We start from the raw sequence: 24,569 nt of genomic DNA on the forward strand, positions 1-24,569 counted from the left end.
CTGTTGTAGGTGAGGAAGGGAAAGGAGGTTGTAGGCCACTCTGAGACTCTGCCCTTGAAAGGACCGCTTCTGGGAGAGCTTTCTCAGCCTCACCCACTTCACAGGGTGTCTGTTGTTGGGGCGGGGGGAGATAAAGGAGATTGCAAACCATTCTGAGACTCTGATTCAGAGAGAAGGACAGGGTATAAACCTATGGTTTTGTTCTTCAGAAAATCAGGTGGCTGCTGTGATTCAGAGGGCTTTCATCTAGGTTCAACTGCTGCATCAGCTGTGCCCATTTCTGTCTATAGTAAGTATATAAATATATTCAGTCCCAAAATTGTTGCATGCGCTGTTTGTTGCTATCTGCAGCTCCTTCATCTCATGAGCAACTCCCCTCCCTCATGGCATCCAAGTACATGCACATGTTGCTGCGAAAAATAAAACCATCTTGATGCGATCGTATTTCAATCACATTAAGATTCTTTCTGCTCAATTCTTCAGCCGTGCGCAGACGGGGATGCTTCCAGCATCCTCTAGGGTTGTGTCAAGGAGGTGACATGACATTAATGTACTCGAAGAGGGGACACCATTCAATTCTGCAAGCTTGCTTGTTTGGTTTATACATCCCCATTTTGATTTTAATTGTCATCGGAGCAAATTGAACCGGCAAGTCTTTCTTTTTGTCCTTTTTCTGGTCACTCATGCCTAATTATCCCCTAAATTGTACCCATTTTCAACACTGTTATGCATACGAATGGGATCCAGTGCTCTTTTTGGGGGGAGGCAGTGCCGGATTAAACCCTGTAGAGGCCCCTAGGCAGTCAAAATCTCCAGGGTCCCCTAGCAAATTATCTCAGAGTTGGAGCACCCACTCCACCACCCGTGCCCCCTGCTGCAGCCTGCAGGCACCTTCTCAAAAGCCCCTTTGGCAAAGCTGCAGGAGAGAGGCAGAGAGAGGCAAACTTGGCAACAACACCAGCATCAGCTGCACCAGGCAAGTCGTGCAAACAGCAGCTCAGTTGCTGGCTGCATGTGCAGGCTGGGAGGGCTGCAAGCAGGGGGAGAACCAGGGAGGGGGAGAGACAGCCATAGGTCAGTGCCTACTTGGCCTAATTGTTAATTTGGCTCTGGGGGGGGGCATCAAGTTGCACCTGACTTATGGCAACCCCATAGGGTTTTCAAGGCAAGAGACTGTTCAGAGGTGGTTTTTTATTTTTATTTTTTAAATTTTATTTTATTTATTCAATTTATAACCCACCCTCGCCACCAAGGCGGGCTCAGGGCAGCTTACAACATAAAATCTAGAACAATAAGATTGTTCTTCCTCTGCGTTGCAACCCTATGGATTGCAATGCTCTCCCATCCATGTACTAAGCAGAGCTGACCCTGCTTAACCTCCAACAAGATCCTGCTAGCCTGGGCTATCTGGGACAGTGTTGTACAGCTACTTTAATATTTATATATAACTTACACCAGCTAGGCATTAAAAGGTGTAAAGCAAACAAAACAAACCAATAATACCAGCAATGTTCAGACTCAACCCATTCACAGAAATGACAGAATCACAAGTAAGTGCATAAAAGGATGTAAGAATCATAGAAACACAGAGCTGGACGGTGCCATAGAGGCCATCTAACCTAACCCCCTGCTGAATGCAGGATCAACCTAGAGCATCCCTGACAAGTGTTTGTTCAGCTGCTGCTTGAAGTCTTCCAGAGAGGAGGGACTCACTTCCCTTGGTAGCCAATTCCACTGTTGAACAACTCTTACTGTAGCAGCAGTAGTGCATCAGTGTGAAGATCTGTCTGCCCATCAGCTTGTTTCAAACAGTGGTCAACCAGATGTCCTAGCTCAGGGGTGGCCAAACTTGCTTAACTTAAGAGCCACATTATAACAGCACGCCTCGCGATCTCACTGGATTGCTTCTATATGCGGCTTATGGCTACCCCAGCCCCTCTTCCGCCTCAGTTCTTCCTCTTGAAGTTTACCTCATGGCTATGGAACTCAAGGGGTGGGTGTAATATGGATTTCTCAATACTAGTCTCTTCGGGGGGGTTGTTTTGCTTTCAGATGCATATAAACTCAGTTGGTAGGGGACCACAGCAGCTTTGATAGTTTTCCCAATACACTGGCACCAGAGAACTTTAAAGTAAACCACAGAAATTTATTAACGTACACACACCGTCTTCAACTGGGGAATGGGAACTATATACATGGGCTATATTGTATCTCAAGCAGTTAACAGTTTCTTCGTAGTTCAGGCTTTATAATATCAATTTCGCTTAGGTCTTTCAGGTTTCACAGATCATATAGATTTCACTCTCCAACACTATTCTAGGTTGGCCTCGGGTATAATGTGCCAAGTCCCTCAAGTCGACTGGTGTCTCTTCTCCCAGCCCTTCAGACTTCTAGACCCACATCTTTCCCTCAACCACCTCTTTAGCTCTTAAGAGAAGTGCCTCTGTGTCTGTGACCTCTCAGGTCTTTTACTGTGACTCTTCTCTAGTCACACACAGCCCTGCGGCTGTCTAAATAGAGTGAACGGTGAGCTTTGCTTCTCTCGAAGACTCTCCTCAGCTCCTGTCTCAGCTCCTTCTCAAACCAACTGCTCTCTTCAGCAGTCTCCCTCAGACTCTGTCTGTCACTAACTGCCCTCCTCAGCCATTAGCTGTCCATCACCTCTGATAGTTCCGAGCACTGAGGCCCCCACCCTCAGATCATCTGACGCAGGCTCTATGAGTCCTTAGTTTTCTTGTTAACCCGTTCATTACCGTCACACACATAGACTAAATGTCAGATGTTTGAGAACTGCAAGACATTAATGTCAGATGTTTGAGAGCAGGAAGGAAGGAAGGAAGGAAGGAAGGAAGGAAGGAAGGAAGGAAGGAAGGAAGGAAGGAAGGCAAACTAATAGATGGGAAGGGAGAAGAGGAAAGAAAGCAACCTTAACTGCATTTTCCAAGCCACTGGCTGGCTTGGCTTGGAGAAGAGATTTAAAGAGACAAATTCCTTCTCCAAGCCAGCCAACAGAGCAGTGGGGGCTTCAAGAGCCACACGATATGTGTGAAGGAGCTACATGTGGCTCGGGAGTCGCAATTTGGCCACCCCTGTCCTAGATGGAGGCCAAAGCCTTCCTTTCTCATTGTCCCCAGCACTGGTATTCAGAGAATGTCCACCTGAAGGTTCCATTATCATCCTGCCATTGATAGGCGAACATCTCCTGTATGAATTTGTCTAGTTTTCTTTTAAAGCTAACTAAGCTAGTGGCTAAATGCCCTAAAATGTTGCAAAGTATTTACACAGTTCTTGACAGGAGGGTTAAAAGGTAAGGAAGAGATTGATTGGAAAGGGAGGGAATGCATGTGAGAAAAGTGGAGTGATTTTGAGTAACAGACTGAGAGAGAGCTGGAAGTGAACTGACTGGAAAAGAGGAAAGATCTTCATATTCTGAGGAAAGAGGCTGAGGAGAGGGTTTTAGAAAATGGTCATCATAGGAAGACCTAGACTAGGTAGTTAGATACAGGGCTTTTTTTCTGGAACTCTCAAGAGGTAAATGGAGAACACCTGGGTACCCTTCAAGAACTTTTAAACATTTTTTTTTGAGAGTTTTGTTTACACAAAGAGGTTCTGGAACTCTGTTCCACTGCGTTCCCCCAGGGGAAGTAGTAAGGAATGGAAAATGTTACTGATTATAGTTAAGTTTAATGTTGTATCTTTTTGAAATTTTCTCTAATTGGTTTATTTCCCCCCTGGTATTGGGCTGGAGCTTGGGAGATGTGACTGAATATTCTGAACTGTATATATGATTCCCTGCTCCCCCACTTGTACCTGCTGGAATGGCCTTGGGTCAGCCATAGCTCTCTTGGGAGTTGTCCTTGATAGGGCAGCTGCTGCAAGAGCTCTCTCAGCCCCACCTACCTCACAGGGTGTCTGTTGTCAGGAGAGGGGAGGTAAAGGAGATTGTGACCACTCTGAGACTCTGAGATTCAGAGTATAGGGCAGGATATAAATCCAATATCTTCTTCTTCTTCTTCTTTGATTCTTAAAGTTTGTTTTTACTCACTTTATTTTATAAGTACTGTGTCCTTGACACAATATTCTTCACCTATGATTAATGGTTTCAGAATAATGCTCATGTCAGTTGGTCTTTGTTAACCCAACAGGAGCTGGAATGAGTGAGGATCCAGAGCGATCCTGGGGACAGCACAGTTTGTTGCTATTGAGGGAAGCAGGAAAACAGGTAGCATCTCAGGAGGAACACGAGAACGCAGAAAAGCCCACCATCACCCCATCCTGTGACAGTGAATCCCACACTGAATTAATTATTGAGTATATTTCTTGATGCCTGTCCTGAATCTACTGCACATTTATCTATCTCTATTGTGAAGCACCTGGAATAGTCCAAGGGCAATGCTAAACATAACTACCTTCTCTAAAGTCTGTACTTATTTATCCTTACCTGCCAATAAACTTAACTCTTTTAGAGTTTCAAGCACAGAGCTTTTTTATGGCTCCAGGGGATGCTGGGTTTTCATTGAATTATTTTTGGTAATAATTGGGTCTTGGTTGTGACTTATTAATTGCTTTTATTTTCTGTTTTGCAGTGCCCCATTAACCAATTTGAATTAGGGTTGCCAGCCTCAAGGTGGGACCCGGAGTAGGGTTGCCAAGTCCAATTCAAGAAATATCTGGAGACATTGGGAGTGGAGCCAGGAACAAAGTGACAAGTTGTGACAAGCATAACTCAACTCCAAAGGGAGTTCTGGCCATAACATTTAAAGGGACTGCACACCTTTTAAATGCCTTCCCTCCATTGGAAATAATGAAGGATAGGGGCACCTTCTCTTGGGGCACATAGAACTGAACCCCCTGATCCAATCTTTTTGAAACGTGGAAGGTATTTTGGGGAGAGGCACTGGATGCTATGCTGAAAACATGGTGCCTCTCTCTCAAAAAAAAAAACAACCCAGAGCCCCAGATACCCGTGGGTCAATTCTCCATTACACCGTATGGGAATTGGGCTCCATAGAGAATAATGGAGTGCCCAGCAGACATTTCCCTCTGCCCCTCTCTGCTTTCTGATGACCCTGAAGTGGAGGAGAGCCTCCAAACTGGGGGATCCCCTGCCCCCACCTGGGAATTGGCAACCCTAAGTTCCAGAATCCCAGCCTGTCTCCAGGCTACAGATCTCAGAGCCACCAGAGAAAATGAAAGCTTGGGGGGGGACTCGATAGCATTATAACTCACTGAGATCCCTCCCCTTCTTGAACCCTGCCCTCCCCCAGTTCCACCCCCAAATCTCCAGGAATTTCCCAGCCCAGAGCTGGCATCCCTCAATGGCATATGGATAATTTTATCCAGGGCTTTTTTTTTTTTTTTTTTTTAAGCTGGAACGCACAGGAACGCAGTTCCGGCTAGCTTGGTGTCAGAGGGTAGGGCCTGATATGGAAATGAGTTCTTGTTTTGCTTTTTCTACAAAAAAAACCCTGTGTGAAACAATGGTGACATCATGGGGTGTGGCCTAATATGCAAATAAGTTCCTGTTGTGCTTTTTCTACAAAAAAACCCTGATTTTATTGTTGTTGTTGATTCATTCTTACCAAATTCAAATAATTACAAAGTTGAAGCTTACTGAGGAAATTAGCTCCTCCACATGCCTATACATTTTCCAATTCTTAAAAAAGTGCTGATGGAATCACCGTTGGCCTAATTTAATAGGATGTATTTGACCACATCCCTTTTAATGAGACCAGCATCAGCATTTAGAAGGACAAAACTATCTTGGAAGCTAAACGTAGTCAGCTTTGGTTAGTCTTTGGATGGAAGATTGCCAAGGAATTCCTGGGTTGCTAGGCAGAGGAAGGCAATGGCAAATCGCTTCAATAAAGAGGCCATCCCACTAGCATTTAGAAGGTCAAAACTATCTTGGAAGCTAAACTCAGTCAGCCTTGGTTAGTCTTTGGATGGGAGGTCACTAGGCTTCCCAACCCTCCCGCCCTGGCGGGGGACCCCAGGATTTCCACCCTCTTCCCCCGCTCCCCAAAAAAACGGAAGCGGGGGGAGGGGGGAAACGGTGCCGGGGAGCATGGCAAGCCGCCCGATCCTGGAGCGGGCGAGGCCACCGGGCCGCACCGCTGCCGTCCCCTCCCCACACACCGCAGCTGCTCCTCTGAGATGGGCCCAGGCTGAGCCCATCTCAGAGAAGCAGCCAAGAGGCGGCAGCAACACAGGCAAAACCAGAGAAGGGGAGGGCGAGGCAGGCCAGGAGCATGGCGAGCCCCGAATCCGGGCCCTTCTAGGACTTGCGGCTCGCCACGCCCCCGGCCCGTCTCCATCCCCCCTCCGATTCCACCCCAGAGTCGGAGTGGGTGAGACCGCTGCGCCACTGCCGCCCCCCCCCCGCCCCACCGCAGCTGCTCCTCCGAGATGGGCTCAGCCTGAGCCCATCTCAGAGGAGCAGCCACGGTGGGCGGAGAAGAGGCGGCAGCCGCGCAGCGGCATCGCCCGCTCTGAGACGGGGCGGCTCGCCACGTTCCCCGGCGCCGTTCCCCCCTCCCCCTAGCTCCACCCCAGTGTCTCCTGGCTCCACCCCCAAAGTCTCCTGGCTCCACCCCCAAAGTCCCCAGATATTTCTGGGATTGGACTTGGCAACCCTAGAGGTCACCAAGGAATTCCTGGGTTGCTAGGCAGAGGAAGGCAATGGCAAATCACTTCTTTTCTTGTCCTGGAAACTATGGAACAACCACACCTCAGCTGCAACTTGCCAGCACTTCACTCACTCTCTCCCTAACACACACACACTCAAGCAGTAGGTTTGCTAATTCCCAGGTGGGGGCAGGGGATCCCCCCAGTTTGGAGGCCCTTCCCCCACTTCAGGGTCATCAGAAAGTGGAAAGGGAGGAGAGAAATGTCTGCTGGGCACTCCATTATTCCCTATGGAGACTGATTCCCATACGCTATAATGGAGAATTGATCCACGGGTATCTGGGGCTCTGGGGGGTTGTTTTTGAGGTAGAGGCACCAGATTTGCAGCATAGCATCCAATGTCTCTCCTCAAAAGACCCTCCAAACCTCAAAAGGATTGGACCAGGAGGTCCAATTCTATGAGCACCCAAAGAAGGTGACCCTAACCTTCATTATTTCCAATGGAGGGAAGGCATTTAAAAGGTGTGCAGCCCCTTTAAATGTGATGGCCAGAACCCCCTTCGGAGTTCAATTATGCTTGTCACAACTTTGCTCCTGGCTGCACCCCCAAAGTCTCCTGGCTCCACCCCCAAAGTCCCCAGATATTTCTTGAATTGGACCAGGCAACCTTAACACACACACATTTGACCACACCGTTTTTACATTATTGATCCCAGTCTTTTGTTTCTTCTCTCCTACCCCTTTGTAGTTTTTTGTGGCACCACAAACTCTCTGCAGCCAGTTCAAACTTCTCTTAAGCTGGAGCAATGACCTGGTGCCATTTTTTCAAGTCCCATCTGTCAGATTGTGCCAATAATGGATGACGATGTAGGGAACTGGCATCTCATTTCTTCTCTTCGTACATTTTACTTCCCTGCCTGCCAGCTAGTCTCTCAAAAACATCAACGTAACACAATTGACAGCTTGTGAATGCATCAGTTCTGACAGTCCTAGAGGGAGCCAGAAAGCAGGCCACGCTAGGCAAAAGTCACAGGAAGGTGATGGGGGAAACTTGGCATCCGGACAGCATAAGACAGCCTTCTCATTGCTCTGGGTTCTATCTATCTCTCGCCTCCAACAAATGCTTCTGATTTTGCCAAAGCCCTTCTGTGTCGAGGCAGCCAAGGGCCTTTGGTGTGTCTGTCACCCACAACAACATCCTGCCCTCTGCATTCTCGGCGAATCACAGCGGAGGTCTTAGAAGCCCTGTCTGGATCACCTCCTGCAAAGCTGCCTATTTGTTTGCAATCACAATGAAGCAGCTTCTCTGGAAAGAGGGAGATGATGTCTAAATTGGCCAACCAGAGCCAGTTTGGTATAGTGCTTAAGTGTGCAGACTCTTCTCTGGGAGAACCGAGTTTGATTCCCCACTCCTCCACTTGCACCTGCTGGAATGGCCTTGGGTCAGCCATAGCTAACACAGGAGTTGTCCTTGAAAGGGCAGCTGTTGGGAGAGCCCTCTCACCCCCACCCACCTCACAGGGTGTCTGTTGTGGGGTGGGGGGAGAGAAGATATAGGAGATTGTAAGTTGCTCTGAGTCTCTGATTCAGAGGGAAGAAAAGGTATATAAATCTGCATTATTATTATTATTATTATTCAACCTTGCAGAGCTTCTGAGATGTTTAGGAATAACCTGGCATGGCTGTTGGCTTTCCTCCTTCGGATGAGTGAAAGATACGGCCAGTACATCAGAACTCTCTCAAAGAGAGTCCAAGAGTCAAAAAGAGTGACTTTTGCCTTCTCTGGTGGTCAGCTAAGAAAAAAAAAAACTCGCTGTGTAAATACTATTACAACATTTATATGAAAAGTACAAAACTATAGGTGCTCAAAATGACAAAAACACAAAGAGTCCATAAATCTTCCATAGCAACCATTTTCCATATTCCGTGGAAGAAGGATTCTTAATTCGAAACGGATATTATATATGACCAGCAATCTGTCGGGGAAAGAAGAGATAGATTATAGCTGCATGTAAATCAATGTTATGAGCCAAGTAAGGTTCCCAGCCCTTCTCCAGGGTGGGGTCCCCCCCCCCGATTTCAGGGCCTCCAACCCATCATCACAGAACTGGCCAGCAGGGGGAGCCCTGCCCCCAAAGAGCATTGTAGCACCACAACATGCCCAGCACGATATTACCCATAAGTGACATTATCACACTAGGCACATCGCGAGGGGACAGTCTAGCATTTGGGGGGAAAACTCTATGATAATCGTCGAAGAGGATCCCCTGCCAGGAACCTGGTAAGACGCAGCAACCCTAGAGCCAAGAGAGAGCTGTCAGAAAACAAATATGGTTCTTTCCCCCTGAAATGTTATGAATGAAAATAATTGTAGTGGATAGACTGATAACACCTGGGAATGATTCTTTTTCCTTGAAGAAATAGCATTTCAGACAAGCAATTAAACCCCTGGCCCAGGACTGTGGCCCTAGTCTGAATTCTCTGCCCATTGCTGTTTATCATTAAGTATCCATTCCCCATTTTTCTACCCAATGGGAATCTAAAGTGGCTTAAAAATCCTTAACTCTTTGTTTTTGGAACCAAACAAGTAGGTTAGATTAAAAGAGAGTGAATGGATGTCTACCAGAGAGGGGACCGGCAGTGTTCCCTCTAAGCTAAGTTAGTGTGAGCTAGCTCACAGTTTTTCAGCCTCCAGCTCACACATTTTTGTCTTCGCTCAGGAAAAATGGCCCCAGAGCAAACTAATGGAGGCTGTGGCCAAATCACTCCCTCACAACTTTAATGCCAGTAGCTCATGAAGTAGAATTTTTGCTCATGAGACTCCTCAGCTAAGAGGGAGTATTGGGGACAGATGTCTTCAGGGTGGTATGGCCATAGGCCCATTGGAGACAGGGGTGTAGGGTTGCCGCCTCCAGGATGAGAAATCCCTGGAGATTTGGGAGTGGAACTGGGGAGGACAGGGACCTCAACAGGATACAGTGCTGTAGAGTCCACTCCCCAAAGCATCCATTTTCTCCAGAGGAACTGATCTCTGTAGTCTGGAGATGAGCTGGAATTCAGAGAGATCCTCAAGCCCCACCTAGAGGCTGGCATCCCTAGTTCACCCAACATGCTTCCATGGCAGATAGGGGTAGGGTTGCCAATCCCCAGGTGGGGGCAGGGGATCCCCCAGTTTGGAGGCCCTCCCCCCACTTCAGGGTCATCAGAAAGCGGGGGGAGGGGAGGGAAATGTCTGCTGGGAACTCTTTAATTCCCTAAAGCGATTTATTCCCATAGAAAATAATGGAGAATTGATCCGCAGGTCTCTGGGGGGGCTGTTTTTTGAGATAGAGGCACCAGTATAGCATCTAGTGCCTCTCCCAAAAGTACCCCCCAAGTTTCAAAACGATTGGACCAGGGGGGGCCAATTCTATGAGCCCCAAAAGAAGGTGCCCCTATTCTTCATTATTTCCTATGGAAGGAAGGCATTGAAAAGGTGTGCCGTCCCTTTAAATGTGATGGCCAGAACTCCCTTTGGAGTTCAATGATGCTTGTCACAGCCTTGATCTTGGCTCCACCCCTAATGTCTCCTGGCTCCACCCCCAAAGTCCCCAGATATTTCTTAAATTGGACTTGGCAACCCTAGATAGGGGAGTCAAGCCTGGACCTCCCAGATCCAAACTCAAGGAACTTATCAGGAAATTTAATCATCTTGTGTGGTTTGACCTTGAGCGTTTTTGTTTAGGCCAAAGCTCTTTAGCTAGCCTGGCATTTAATGGGGAGGGGGCTCTAGATGAGCTCCTCAAAGTTCTAAAGCCCCTTAACTCAAGGTGATCTGTTCAGAAGGAATATCTCAGTAGACCTTTTGGAAGCGACAGCACAAGATCTAATGATTGCCAGTCCCTTCGCTCAATAGTCAGTCATTTTCGCTGTCACCCGCAATGTATGTCTGAAAATCAGTTTAGGGAAAGAGTGAGTCTTTTAATTAAAACAGTCTGGTATGATGAATCTGTTATTACATAGTCTTACCTATGTAAAACATTAATAATACAAATTTCATTTGTTTATGTCAGCATTGAGCATTAATTTTTAATGGCAAAATGTATGAGTTATGAAAGGCATTAATGCAAAACAAATCACCAACTGAGCGTGGAGAGGGAAATCCATTTTTTTTTTTAAGGGCAAGCGGTGGGAATGAAATATTATTGCGATTCAATCTAGGAAAATTAGATATACACTTATTTAATTTTTTTTCAAGGCCTTCAAGAGCAATTTTAAAAAAAAACGTGAAATAAGAACAACCCAATGAAGTCTGAGGTTTTATCAACTTGCTTAATATCAATTCTAAATTGGAGTAAAGATTGCACCTGTCTCCACCAATCAGAACTCTTGTTATGACCTCGAAGGAAATAACTTTGCATGATTATGTTGCCATCATCATGAAATACTGAAGGGAAAACAGACCTAGGAACCTCAACAAAAGTAGCCATGGAATTGTGCTGCAAGGCTCGGGGAAAAGCAGAGCAAGCGGGCTTGTTTTATGCTTTTATCCATTTCTTTGTATTTGCGGGGGGGGGGGGGGATCACCAATTCTGCAAGCATTACACGCAAAAGCCCCCAAACACCTGGCATTTCAGCCGATTGTCACCAAAAAATGAGTATAGCATCATCCCGTCCTGTATCCCTCTCACTGCCTTTCTAGGGTTGCCAGCCCCCACCAGAGGCGGGGGATCCCCCACCGTGGGGCCCTGTCTCAATCACCAATCAGCTGGCCAGCAGAGGGACTTAACAAGAGGAAGCCCAGGCTATGTTGCTGGCAACATAGCAATGTCAGTTCCGGTGCGTCCCAGAAGTGACATCATTACAAGTCTCTGATATTAGGGGAGGGACGGTGGCTCAGTGGTAGAGCATCTGCTTGGGAAACAGAAGGTCCCAGGTTCAATCCCTGGAATCTCCAAAAAAGGGTGCAGGCAAATAGGTGTGAAAAACCTCCGCTTGAGACCCTGGAGAGCCGCTGCCAGTCTGAGAAGACAATACTGACTTTGATGGACCGAGGGTCTGATTCAGTATAAGGCAGCTTCATATGTTCATTTCATCAAAAACTATATGGTAGAAGCCATTTTTTACCATATGTTTTTTGCCCAAATGCCAGAGCATCACCAGAAAATCACAGTGTGATCGTTTCATTTCTGGTGCCTGCTGAAGTGATGTCCCCGTGCCCCCTTTCCCATTTCCTGCCAGTTGTCAGGAAGCATTTGACAACCCTATCCCTTTCTTTACCCTAATGGACTCAACAGTCCTTGAACACTACCTTTCCTTGGGCTCCTTGCTCTTCACCAGCTTCTATGCTGTCCTTGGCAGAAAGGCTGAAAGACAGGGTATGAAATGTTGCTACCGCTGCACCGTATGTTTAGGGGGAAGAAAAAAAATCTAAGTGGCGAGTCTAGGGTTGCCAAGTCCAATTCAAGAAATATCTGGGGACTTTGGGGGTGGAGCCAGGAGGCTTTGGGGGTGGGGCCAGGAGACATGGGGCGGAGCCAGGAGCAAGGGTGTGACAAGCATAGGGTTGCCAAGTCCAATTGAAGAAATACCTGGGAACTTTGGGGGTGGAGCCAGGAGACTTTGGGGGTGGAGCCAGGAGATGTTAGGGGTGGAGCCAAGATCAAGGCTGTGACAAGCGCCGCAGCCGCAGGTTCCCGCGCCGCAGCCGCCGCCTGAGGAGGAAGCTGTCCCTTCCTCCTCCTCCCGCTCGTCCTCCCCGCCCCTCGGCCCTGCCTGAGGCTGGAAGCCTGGGTGAAGCAGGGCGGTGGCGCGGGCATGGAGAGCGGGGCCGGGGGCTCGGGGCCTCCTCCTCGGCCTCCGGCGCTGCCGCGCTGGTGCTGGTGGGGCTGTGCTGCCAACGCCGGAGGCCAAGGAGCTGCCTCCGGCGCTGCCGAGGTGCTGCTTCCGGCGCTGCCGCTCTGGTGCTGGCGGGGCTGTGCTGCCAACACCACCAGCCAGCGAGGCCCTCGGCCGACAGCTCCTCCGCCACCGCTGCCTCCTCCTGCTGCTGGGCGCCAGCGGGCCCGCCGCCTGTGGCCTCACTGGGCGGGAAGAGGGTGGCAGCGGCGCAGCGGCCTCGCACGCTGCGGGACGGGGCGGCTCGCCATTTCCCCCCTCTCCCCCCGCTTCCATTTTTGGGGGGAGCGGGGGAAGAGGGGGGAAATCCTGGGGTCCCCCGCCAGGGCGGGAGGGTTGGGATCCCTAGACAAGCATAATTGAACTCCAAGGGAGTTCTGGCCATCATATTTAAAGGGAAAGCACACCTTTTAAAATGCCTTCCTTCCATAGAAAATAATGGATAGGGGCACCTTCTTTTGGGGCTCATAGAATTGGACCCCCTGGTCCAATCCTTTTGAAACTTGGGAGGTATTTTGGGGAGAGGCACTAGATGCTATACTGAAAATTTGGCGCCTCTACCTCAAAAAACAGCCCCCCCCAGAGCCCCCAATACCCGCAGATCAATTCCCCATCATCCCCTATGGGAATCGTTCATGGAGGTGCATAATGGCTGTGGGGGCGGGGCTTCCCCCGCCGGCCAGCTGGCTGGGGGAGGGGGGAAGCCTGTAAAACTGGGGGATCCCCCACTGGGACCTGGGGATTGGGAAGCCTAGGCGAGTCTCGGGTTGGAGGTATTGTGAGCTGGTTGTCCAGTCCCCAAAAAAGCTCTAATAGAAGCCAAGACAAACCAGGCTTAAATTTGAATAGACTCAACTGTCCTGAAACTGTAGTGACCATTTTTGAGCAGGCCATCCTAGACCAGTGATAACTTTACTAGTGTAGACCCAGGGCTGGCCCCAGTCTGTCTGGCACCCGAGGCAAGGCTCACTTCTGGTGCCTCTCCCCTCCTCTGATAATGTCACTGAGTCACATGGGGGGGAATGCCCAATTTGGCACCCCCAGAAGTCCGGTGCTGTAGGCAATTGCCTAGCTTGCCTAGTGGCAGGGCAGGCCCTGTGTTAGGGTTGCCAAGTCCAATTCAAGAAATATCTGGGGACTTTGGGGGTGGAGCCAAGAGACTTTGGGGGTGGAGCCAGGAGACATTAGGGGTGGAGCCAAGATCAAGTCTGTGACAAGCGTAATTGAACTCCAAAGGGAGTTCTGGACCTCACATTGAAAGGGACGGCACATGTTTTCAATTCCTTCCTTCCAAAGGAAATAGTGAAGAATAGGGGCACCTTCTTTTGGGGCTCATAGAATTGGACCCCCTGGTCCAATCTTTTTGAAACTTTGGGGGTACTTTGGGAGGAAGAACTGGGTTTTATACTGAAAATTTGGTGCCTCTAACTCAAACGACAGACCCCCCAGAGCCCCAGATACCCATGGATCAATTATCCATGATTTTCTATGGGAATAAATCTCTATAGGGAATAATAGAGTCCCCAGCAGACATTTCCCTCCCCCCCCCCCGCTTTCGGACGACCCTGAAGCAGGGGGAGGGCCTCAAAACTGGGGGATCCCCTGCCCCCACCTGGGGATTGGCAACCCTACCCTGTGTAGACCAGGCCTAACTTGTTCTCAAGAAAGAGAAACCGAGGTCTAAGGTAGAAGACTCCTCAAGCCTGACTGTTAGTCCTGTATCTGTGGAAAGTGGCACAGACAGGAAATGCATAACAAAAATCCCTCTCCCTCCTAGCTGCTGCATCATTACAGCATGCTTCCAACCCTCCCCCCAAAAACACCAAAAATTGATATCCAAAACAGATTCCATTCCAAATCACACAACTGAACTTGATGTCTAAGTACTAACTATGCCCCATAAATCAATTAATACAGTGAGAACACAGGGACTGTGCGTGTTCAGAAGTTCCTTTCCAGGGGCACAGTCAATCAACACATTTTGGAGCATTAGCTTGAATCACTTCTTAGGACTGGATTGGCTGCAACAGTGAAAAGAAAAGAGGTGCTGTTGAAGGATTTCTCCACTGTTCCCCTCTTATATAATGCGGCCAGACGATCTGAGGTCTTTGGTCTTCGACAAGTAATTGACACTTGCCCATGGGATGATGGGTTTTCTGTCTCCCATCCTGTTTTATTCTCTCTCTTCTTTCTGATAAGAATGCTGAGCTGGGCAATAAAGCTGTCATTTAATATTATCCTCCAAGAAGTTGCAAAAACTCCGTTCTATCGATACCGAGACTCTCAAACATCTTGGTTGGCAAAGGAAGGCGTAGGAAACAAGACGTCTTTCTGGGATACGAATGTGACAGCACTGAATTCCTTCCCCACCAACCTCATCCTCCACCCCTTCTCACACTTCTCCATGCCATTTGGCTCCACTCCAGTCCTCCTTCCGTGTTTTACAGCCATCTCCATTAGCTGAACAGCAGATGGGTGGTAGTGGGAGATGCTTTTCAAGAAGTCTGGTAGTGCTTCATCTCAGCAACATCTTGGAATGCTTCATGCATCCACTGGACTGAATTCTGAGAAAAGTCACACTGTCCACCACACAGACCAAAAAAAACCCTTCCGAAAACTCTCTACCAAAAGAAAATCTCCGTATAGCGTGCCAAGAAAGCTTACCTGTGTGAAAAAAAACTGTCAAGAAGTATTGCCTTTTAAATGAAATCATGCCTCATAACTTTCAAGACTCCCCAACGTGAAAAAAAGGTTACTGAATTTTGTGACTCCCATGATTTAATTTGGAAGTGAGAATTTATTTTGGAATGTCTTGGTACCAATACTACAACATTAAAACCAATGCCCTTTTTTGCCCAAAAAATGGCATATAATGTAAATGTCATTCAAATATCACAGAAGTGACACAAAAATCTAAAATTAATTACTTTATTTTATCTCAATATGACCCAGGGGTGGAATTCTAGCAGGAGCTCCTTTGCATATTAGGCCACAAACCCCTGATGTAGCCAATCCTCTAAGATCTTACAAAAAAAGAGCCTTGTAAGTTCTTGGAGGATTGGCTACATGAGGGGTGTGTGGACTAATACGCAAAGGAGCTCCTGCTAGAATTCCACCCCTGATATGATCTATACTGGAGTCCCTAATGTTTTGGAGCCTGTGGGCACCTTTGGAATTCTAACACAGCATGGTAGGTACATCCACAAAATGGCTGCCACAGGAGGCAGAACCAATCACAAAATGGCTGGTACTGTGGTGGCAGCTGCTCCCAAAGCAATTTAAAAAAAAAAAAAATCTGCACAGCTAGGAAAACTGACAGGCTGGAAAACTGGGCTAAAACCAATAATATGAATTTTAACAGGGATAAATGTAAAGTTCTGCATTTAGGTAGGGAAAATCCAATGCATGGTTATAGGATGGGAGAGACTTCTCTTAGCAGTAGTATGTGTGAAAAGGATCTAGGGGTCTTAGTAGATCATAACAGTGCGATGTGGTAGCTAAAAAGGCAAATGCAATTTTGGCCTGTATCAACAGAAGTATAGTGTCCAGATCACGTGATGTGATGGTACCACTTTGCTCTGCTCTGATAAGACTTCACATGGAGTATTGTGTTCAGTTTTGGGCACCACATTTTAAGAAGGATATAGACAAGCTGGAATGGGTCCAGAAGGGGGCAATGAATATGGTGAGGAGTCTGGAGACCAAGTCCTATGAAGAAAGGTTGAAGGAGCTGGGAATGTTTAGCCTGGAGAGGAGGTGGCTGAGAGGTGATAGGATCACCATCTTCAAGTACTTGAAGGGCTTTCATATAGAGGATGGTGTGGAATTGTTTTCTGTGGTCCCAGAAGGTAGGACCAGAACCAATGGTTTGAAATTAAATCAAAAGAGTTTCTGGCTCAACATTAGGAAGAACTTCCTGACCGTTAGAGCAGTTCCTCAGTGGAACAGGCTTCCTCAGGAAGTGGTGGACTCTCCTTCCTTGGAGGTTTTTAAACAGATGCTAGATGGCCAACTGACAGCAATGAAGATCCTGTGAATTTAGGGGGAGGTATTTGTGAGTTTCCTGCATTGTGCAGGGGGTTGGACTAGGTGATCTTGGAGGTTCCTTCCAACTCTATGATTCTATGATTATAAATCTCCAGTGGCCAATCAGAACTCTTGCTGGGCAAAAGCCACATCTGGTCCCACCAAGTTTCTAAAGGCAGCCCCAGGAAGGGTGTCAGCAGGTGCCATGGCACCCATAGGCTCCATGTTGGAGATCCCTTATCTATACATTCATGCTCATTGCAAAAAAAAAAAAGTCTTAGGGTCATTTTGATGTGATGCACAGCTTTTTTTCCTTTTTTTTCTTTCTTTTTTTTTTTTGTAGTAGGAGCCAGTTTGATGTAGTGGTTAAGTGCATGGACTCTTATCTGGGAGAACCAGGTTTGATTCCCTGCTCCTCCACTTGCAACTGCTGGAATGGCCTTGGGTCAGCCATAGCTCTCACAGCAGTTGTCCTTGAAAGGGCAGCTTGTGGGAGAGCTCTCTCAGCCCCACCCACCTCACAGGGTATTTGTTGTGTGGGGGAAGCTAAAGGAGATCTTGACCACTGTGAGACTCTGAGATTCAGAGTATAGGGCAGGATATAAATCCCATTTCTTCTTCTTCTTTAAAATGAAGTTACACCAAAATACAGTTTAAATAAAGAGACACGGCCCAGCAGACCAACTCTGGTTTGGGAAATTCCTGGAGATTTGGGGATAATGCTTGAAATGGTGGAGTCTGTGGAGGAGAGTGATCTCAGTGGAGATGTGGCACAATAGACTCCAAAAACAGATGGAAGAAGAGCTTCCATGCAGACTTCAGGCTCTTCCTTTGTTCCTCAGAGCTGTGGGAGGGGAAGGCCTGTTGCCAAGGCTGCCGAAGCTATGATCTTTCTTGAAAGGTGAAGCAGATCCGAGGTGGATAAGAGAGAAAGATTGCATGAAATCAATAGTGAAAGTTTCAGATCCTTCTTGAAAGTGGGAATGGGTCAGTGCTGACTGCTGACAAGTTGGCAACCCTCACTATTTCTTTTTTATTTATAATTAATCCTTGGTTGCTTCAGCTACAGCAGAATGATATTAGGAGGGGAAGTCATGATCTTGTTCTCGCCTGTTTCTCTCTCCCCTCCCTGTTCAAGTTGTGTCTCACAATCTCTGTCAAGTCTTTCCTGATTTGGCCTCACGTCTTCAGACTAGGGACGAATTTGAATTTCTTGTTGCTTTCTATAACAACTTGAAAATCCCCCTTTTCATCTTTCACCTCCTTCTATTAAATACAATTTCAGATTCATCATTTTCGCAGTGTTGCCTGTTCATTTGCACTGGTTCTTTCCTGTGAAATGTATGCATTATTCAACACGGTGCACGCAACAGTAAGTCAGCATTATGACTAGGCTTGGAACATAAGTGCTCATTCCATTCAGGCGAGACACCTCACTCACAAGTTAAGGTTGCCAAATCTGGGTTGGGAAATTCCTGGAGATTTGTGGGAAGAGCCTGGGGACGGTGGAATTCGGGGAGGGGAGGGCCTCAATGGGGTGTAACTCTATAGAGTCCACCCTCCAAAGCAGCCATTTTATTCAAGGATCAGCTGTGATTCCAGACAGTCGCCAGGCCTCATTCTGCTGGGGTCTGGTGAAACCAATGGACTTTTGCAGGGGAGATAGGGTTGCCAATCCTCAGGTGGGGGCAGGGGATCCCCCAGTTTGGAGGCCCTCCCCCACTTCAGGGTCATCAGAAAGCAGGGAAGGGGGAGGGAAATGTCTGCTGGGCATAGGCTTCCCAATCCCCAGGTCCCAGAGGGGGATCCCCCGGTTTTACAGGCTTCCCCCCTCCCCCAGCCAGCTGGCCGGCGGGGGAATCCCCGCCCCCACAGCCATCATGCACCACCATGAACGATTTCCATAGGGAATGATGGGGAATTGATCTGCGGGTATCAGGGGCTCTGGGGGGGCTGTTTTTTGAGATAGAGGCACCAAATTTTCCGTATAGCATCCAGTACCTCTCTCCAAAATACCTCCCAAGTTTCAAAACGATTGGACCAGGGGGTCCAATTCTATGAGCCCCAAAAGAAGGTGCCCCTATCCTTCATTATTTCCTATGGAAGGAAGGCATTTAAAAAGATGTGCAGTCCCTTTAAATGTGATGGCCAGAACCCCCTTGAAGTTCAATTATGCTTGTCACACCCTCACTCTTGGCTCCACCCCAATGTCTCCTGGCTCCACCCCCAAAGTCCCCAGATATTTCTTGAATTGGACTTGGCAACCCTAGCTGGGCACTCCATTATTCCCTATAGAGATTTATTCCCATAGAAAATAATGGAGAATTGATCCGTGGGTATCTGGGGCTCTGGGGGGGAGGGGCTGTTTTTTGAGGTAGAGGCACCAAATTTTCAGTACAGCATCTAGTGCCTCTCCCCAAAATATCCCCCAAGTTTCAAAACGATTGGACCAGGGGGTCCAATTCTATGAGCCCCAAAAGAAGGTGCCCCTATCCATTATTTCCCATGGAAGGAAGGCATTGAAAAGGTGTGCAGTCCCTTTAAATGTGATGGCCAGAACTCCCTTTGGAGTTCAATTATGCTTTGCACAGCCTTAATCTTGGCTTCACCCCTAATGTCTCCTGGCTCAACCCCCAAAGTCTCCTGGCTCCGCCCCCAAAGTCCCCAGATATTTCTTAAATTGGACTTGGCAACCCTAAGGGGAGATATCATCGAGTACCTCTGTGTGAAAGACACTGTTCCTGCGGAGCGAATATTCCCGACATTTCAGCATATATTGCTTGATAGTCCTGTATATCATAACCTCCATTAAGAACTATTTCGCAAGCTTTCTTTGTCCCCAGATTTGTCTACTCTGCCACCCTGTCATTATTTACTGAATGATGCTAAGTGGGAGGTTACTGAGGCTGCAGCAGAATTTTTGGCAGACGTTCTTAAATTTAAATCTGACCATGTATGAATGCATATGCAATCTGTTTCTTTTTTTTATTATTTTATCTCCACTGTTTAAACTTTTTATATTCTGTGTATTCTCATTTGCAATTGTTATGCCATTAAAGGTTTGGTATGGTATGATGGACTTTTAAATGTATTTCTGTACACATGAGAAGCCCTTTTGGAAGACTTTACTGCCTCTGTATAGGTTTAGAAAGAGTGGTCTGTTAGAGAATATATTGTATATGTTTTCTATGGTTTCAATAACTTTGAGACTAATTATCGTTTCCATTATTAGTTAGCTTCTTCAACCAATGGTCTTAAACTCAGCAAAATAAACAGGACATTTAATAAAACTGCAATAGAAATTGGTGTTTTTTAAATAATTGGTGAAGATCAGACCATCCTAAAGGAAAATCCAGGTTACCCGTCATTGGGAGTGATTCCTCACCGGCATTTGCTCCACCCCCTGCTCTTCTCCTTGTGCCAGCTCAAGTGATGGATTCCCCTGGCTCCGTGGGCGCCTTTTACATCGTGGCTTCTTTCTATTACTGTCGCAGCAACAGGAAGCTGGGGTTTGTTGGAGTTCCAGTTGCCGCAACGGGAATCGGAGGTAGAGCCGAAGGAAGAGGTGCTGTGAAGTGACTGGTGGGGAATCGATCACTTTCGCCGATGCAAGGAGAAGCGTGGAGGCGGAGCAAATGCCGATGGGGAATCACGCTGGGTGTCTTGTGTCTTCCTTTGAGACTGTGGGGGCAAACAAAACTATGGATGAAAACGTACATGAATATGACAACAACTGACACAGGAAACGCTCACTCATCCGTACTTGAGATTCATACTTCTTTGTCCTCTTGAGGCTATAGGATTCTCGAGAGTCGCCTGGCATCGAAGCCCTGGCTCCGTTTGGAGGCAAAATTCAATTGCAGCTCATAGCAACCACCAAAGGCATGCCTCTTAAACATGCTAATCCACTTGTCTAAACCCTTCTGCCATGGTCTGAGAGAGCAAATCCCTACAGCTCAGAAATCCACGGACGACAAGAAAAGTCTCTGGATGATATTTCCACTGGAGCGGTCCCACACCATTCAGTCTGTGCTCGAAATCAGGAATATGTCTGATCAGTCGCATTTTGCTGTCCCCAAATGACACTGGCCCTTTTCAGACATTGCCAGACCATGGCTGAGGAAGTTTTACTACGCATTGGTATGATGTGGGCCTTGACAAACGATAGTTTGCCATCTGCTGGCAATGGGGAAGTGTGACTCAAAGAGATAAGTTGCAATCTATAGTTTGTTTGTTTTTGCTTAGTATTGTTGGATTGGACTTTGCAGGGCTTTTTTTGTAGCAGGAACTCCTTTGTATATGAGGCCACTCACCCCTGATGTAGCCAGTCCTCCAAGAGCTTACAAGAAGCCCTGTAAGAACAGCCCTGTAAGCTCTAGGAGGATTGGCTACATCAGGGGGGTGTAGCCTAATATGCAAAGGAGTTCCTGCTAAAAAAAAAAAGCCCAGGCTTTGAATTAACAAACCAAGCTTGCGACTGTCTCTTCACCTCTGAAGCTCCTTCACTGTGGCCACCAGAATGGCTTATGCAACTGAGTGTTGAAAACACAGGAAATACATAAGCAGCCTATACTTGGTATGCGTGTTGCATGTTTGAAAGCTTCAGACTGTGTTTTGGGTTCTAAACTGTGGGTGTTTTACATAGTAAAAATCCAGTTGCAAAGTGCATTATTTAGTGGGTGTGAACCAGGGCTATATTTTAGCAGGAACTCTTTTGCATATTAGGCCACACACCCCTGAGATAGCCAATCCTCCAGGAAACAGGGCTCTTAGTGCAGGGCCTACTGTAAGCTCCTGGAGGATTGACTACATCAAGGGTGTGTAGCCTAATCAGGGCCGGCTCACCCACTAGGCAAACTAGGCGGTTGCCTAGGGTGCCAAGAGGGGTGCGCCAAATTGGGCTCCCCCCTCCCAGTACCCAAGACAGCAACATATATTTGCCTCTCTCCCCCCCACCGCCATTGCTGCCACCACCTCCAGCCCCCTCCCTTCCCTTCACCACACTTTGCCCACTCCCCCCAAAGAAGCTCGCCGCAATGAGTCTGGGCACTACCGGCTTCAAGGCAGCCAGCATCTGTGCGTCTTTCGAAGAGAGCACTGGAGGAGGCTTTGCTCCCCCCCTCACTTCCAGTTCCGGAAAGGAGGGGGGAGAAGCCTTCTCCAGCAGTCTCTTCGAAAAACGTGCAGATGCCAGCTGCCTCGAAGCTGGTAGGGCCCAGCCTACGCATGCAGAGTGGGGTGCTGCAAAGAGAGGGCAGGAGGCAGTGAGGGGGGGCGGCGAGGAGGCGGTGGGCAGGAAGCCTGTCTGGAGCACATGTGCCCTAGGGCCAGCACTGGGTCTAATGTGCAAAAGAGTTCCTGCTACAAAAAAAAAAAATCCCTAGTGTGAACACACCTATGGTTAACCCAAACCATGATTCTGAGCATTGTCTGGATTGAGAAAATGAACAATATCAATTTTTAGCCTCTTGAAAGTATAAAGAGGTTCCTTTTACATTCTTTTAATACATAATATCCATGTAAAAGGGACACAGGACTGATATTTATTATCTACTCCTTCCCTTAAACATTAATGTTTAGAGGCTTTAAAAATATATATTTAAAAACAAGCTATTCCATTTTAATCCCCCCTAATGTTTCAAGCAATTGTTTTATTTGCGCATCACTCTAAAACACCATTTTGGAGAGAGAAATCATCTCTCGAGAAGATGCCAGAGACAGCAGATTTTGTTTTACTGCTGGTTAGCCCAGCAATATTTTTAGTATAATGATTGGCTCTTGTTTGTTTGCATTGCCATGATACAATTTTTTTGTCGATTAGTATATTTTATATTGCTGGCGTCGCCATTATTATGACATCTGTGAAATACAGACTGAACAAGCGGAGAAAGAAAATATTCCTTAAAAACTACAGCTTTATGCCCAGTGCTAGGAAAGATTTTCATTTCTAGAACTGGATCATCTTTTCTCCAAATTAGGAAAAAGTGAATGTTCTCTCTTTTGTTTCTTTTTAAATATTCATTTTTGGTTCTTTGCACCTCACTGTTGGTTTGGGTGATTTATTCATTTTGCAGATTCATAAAAATCTTAATGTGTGATTTATACATCCAGTTGGTTGGATCTGACAAACCTTTCTGCACCCCCTAGAACAGGGATGTCAAACATGTGGTTCGGGGGCCAGAGACCCTCGGAGGTCTCCTGGACCTCTGAGGTTGGAAAATGCTGAGCTGAATTGCTTCTCAGAAGGGGAGCAGATTGAGGCTTCTGTTCGGGGTAGTGGAGGGCAATTTAATGCCTACTGCCTCCTTTTCTCAGTCAGAAATCAGTCCAAGATATGCACAGGAAACTCTGAGGAGATTTACCTTGGCTAAAAGGGAGTCCCGGGGGGGACGGGGGGCTCCTATAGGGGTCTCCGAAGACGAGTTGCATATTCATCATCTGCAGAAGTTTCCAGAGTCATTTATTTGACATAAGCTCAACAGGATCCTAACCTTCTTTGAGACTGCTAAACATCTAAAGCTATACAAGACTGTTGGATCTGGATAACTGCAGAAAAAGGTACTGATGACTATCTTCATTCTGGGACTATTTAAAGTTAAACAAAATAAAATCAGAAGGTGGGAAATAGAGATTCATAAAGTTTGGAAGAAGAAGGGGAGAAGGGACGAAATTTGAATTTTGTAAATTTAAAGGACAGTGCTAAAAAGTGGAAAGGAATTTATTGTTTTGTCTACTTGCAGTTTTGATGGAAAAGCCCCATCGTCACAGATTTGCAGCTCTCACAGTCAACACAGGAAATATGTCAAACATCGCAAGATCTTTTTACCAGTGAAAACGGGATTTGGTGGCAAGAAAAGCAGGAAGTGTTGGATGGAAAAGGGAAATCATTGAAGCAGCTAGCCTACTCTAGGACTATAATATCATAGAAAAACATCGGCGGCCATTGCTAGGAGGTCAAAATTTAAACAAAGTTTTTAAAGTGTCCAGGACATTAAAAATTGGTGAAGCTGACAGAGGTGGCAATTATTAGGTAAATATTATTGGACATTATTGCTGATAATTATTTAAAAGCCTTTTGAAGAAAAATTTTTTTAAAGGGAAGCAGAAAGTCATGACCGCCATTTTGGAAGAAATAAAAACTTTAAAAATTAATATCTGAGCCCAGGAGGCTCTGAGGATGGCAAAATTAGGCTTACTGAAAAGGGCAAGCCTTACTCTATCAAACCTGATAGTTTAAATTTAATTTGGAGAGGTCAAAATTTTCGCTGTTTTTTTAAATGTCAGAGCATAAGTTAACCCATGCAAGGACTGCCTCAATGGAAAAAATGCAAGAGCAATTAGAAGCAATGGAAGACAGGATGATGAAAGGGGTGAGAGACATGATAACTGCTTCTAAAAAAGAAATTAGAAAAGACATTGAAGAGCTAAGGAAAGATATAGAAGATCTCAGAAATGAGACTGTGGTAACATCAAAGAAAGTGCAAGAGGTGGAAGACAGAGTGAAAGTACATGAGTCCACCTTGCTAAAAATGCAAGAAAAGGTGGCAATTCATGACTGCAAATTGATGGAAACCAAGATACATCTGAGAGAAGTACCTGAGGATGAAGAGACTGATTTGAAAGGATATATAATAAAAATAATTGCAGAATTTTTGGAGGAAGATCCTGAAGGAACTAGAAGCATGTATGACTATATGTATAGAGTGAACTCACTATACGCCAAGAAAAATAATCTACCAAGAGATGTGGTTATAAGATATATGACAAAAGAAATGGTGGGAAAAATCTTGAAAATTTTTTTGTAAAGACATTGATAGTGGGAAGCAGTAGAGTAAGAATCATGAAAGAATTGCCAAGACAAGTGATAAATGACAGAAAAGCATGCAAAAAATTGACAGAAAAACTACGTGACAATGAAATGAGGTATAGATGGATAATACCTGAAGGTCTGAGCTTTGAGCTGCAATGAAAAAGGATTACAATTACAAGCACACAGGAACTGCGTGGATTTTATGAAGAACATAAAGAATTTGCAGCAT

This window comes from Heteronotia binoei, chromosome 12, assembly GCF_032191835.1.
Source record: "Heteronotia binoei isolate CCM8104 ecotype False Entrance Well chromosome 12, APGP_CSIRO_Hbin_v1, whole genome shotgun sequence".
Classification (NCBI taxonomy): Eukaryota; Metazoa; Chordata; class Lepidosauria; order Squamata; family Gekkonidae; genus Heteronotia; species Heteronotia binoei.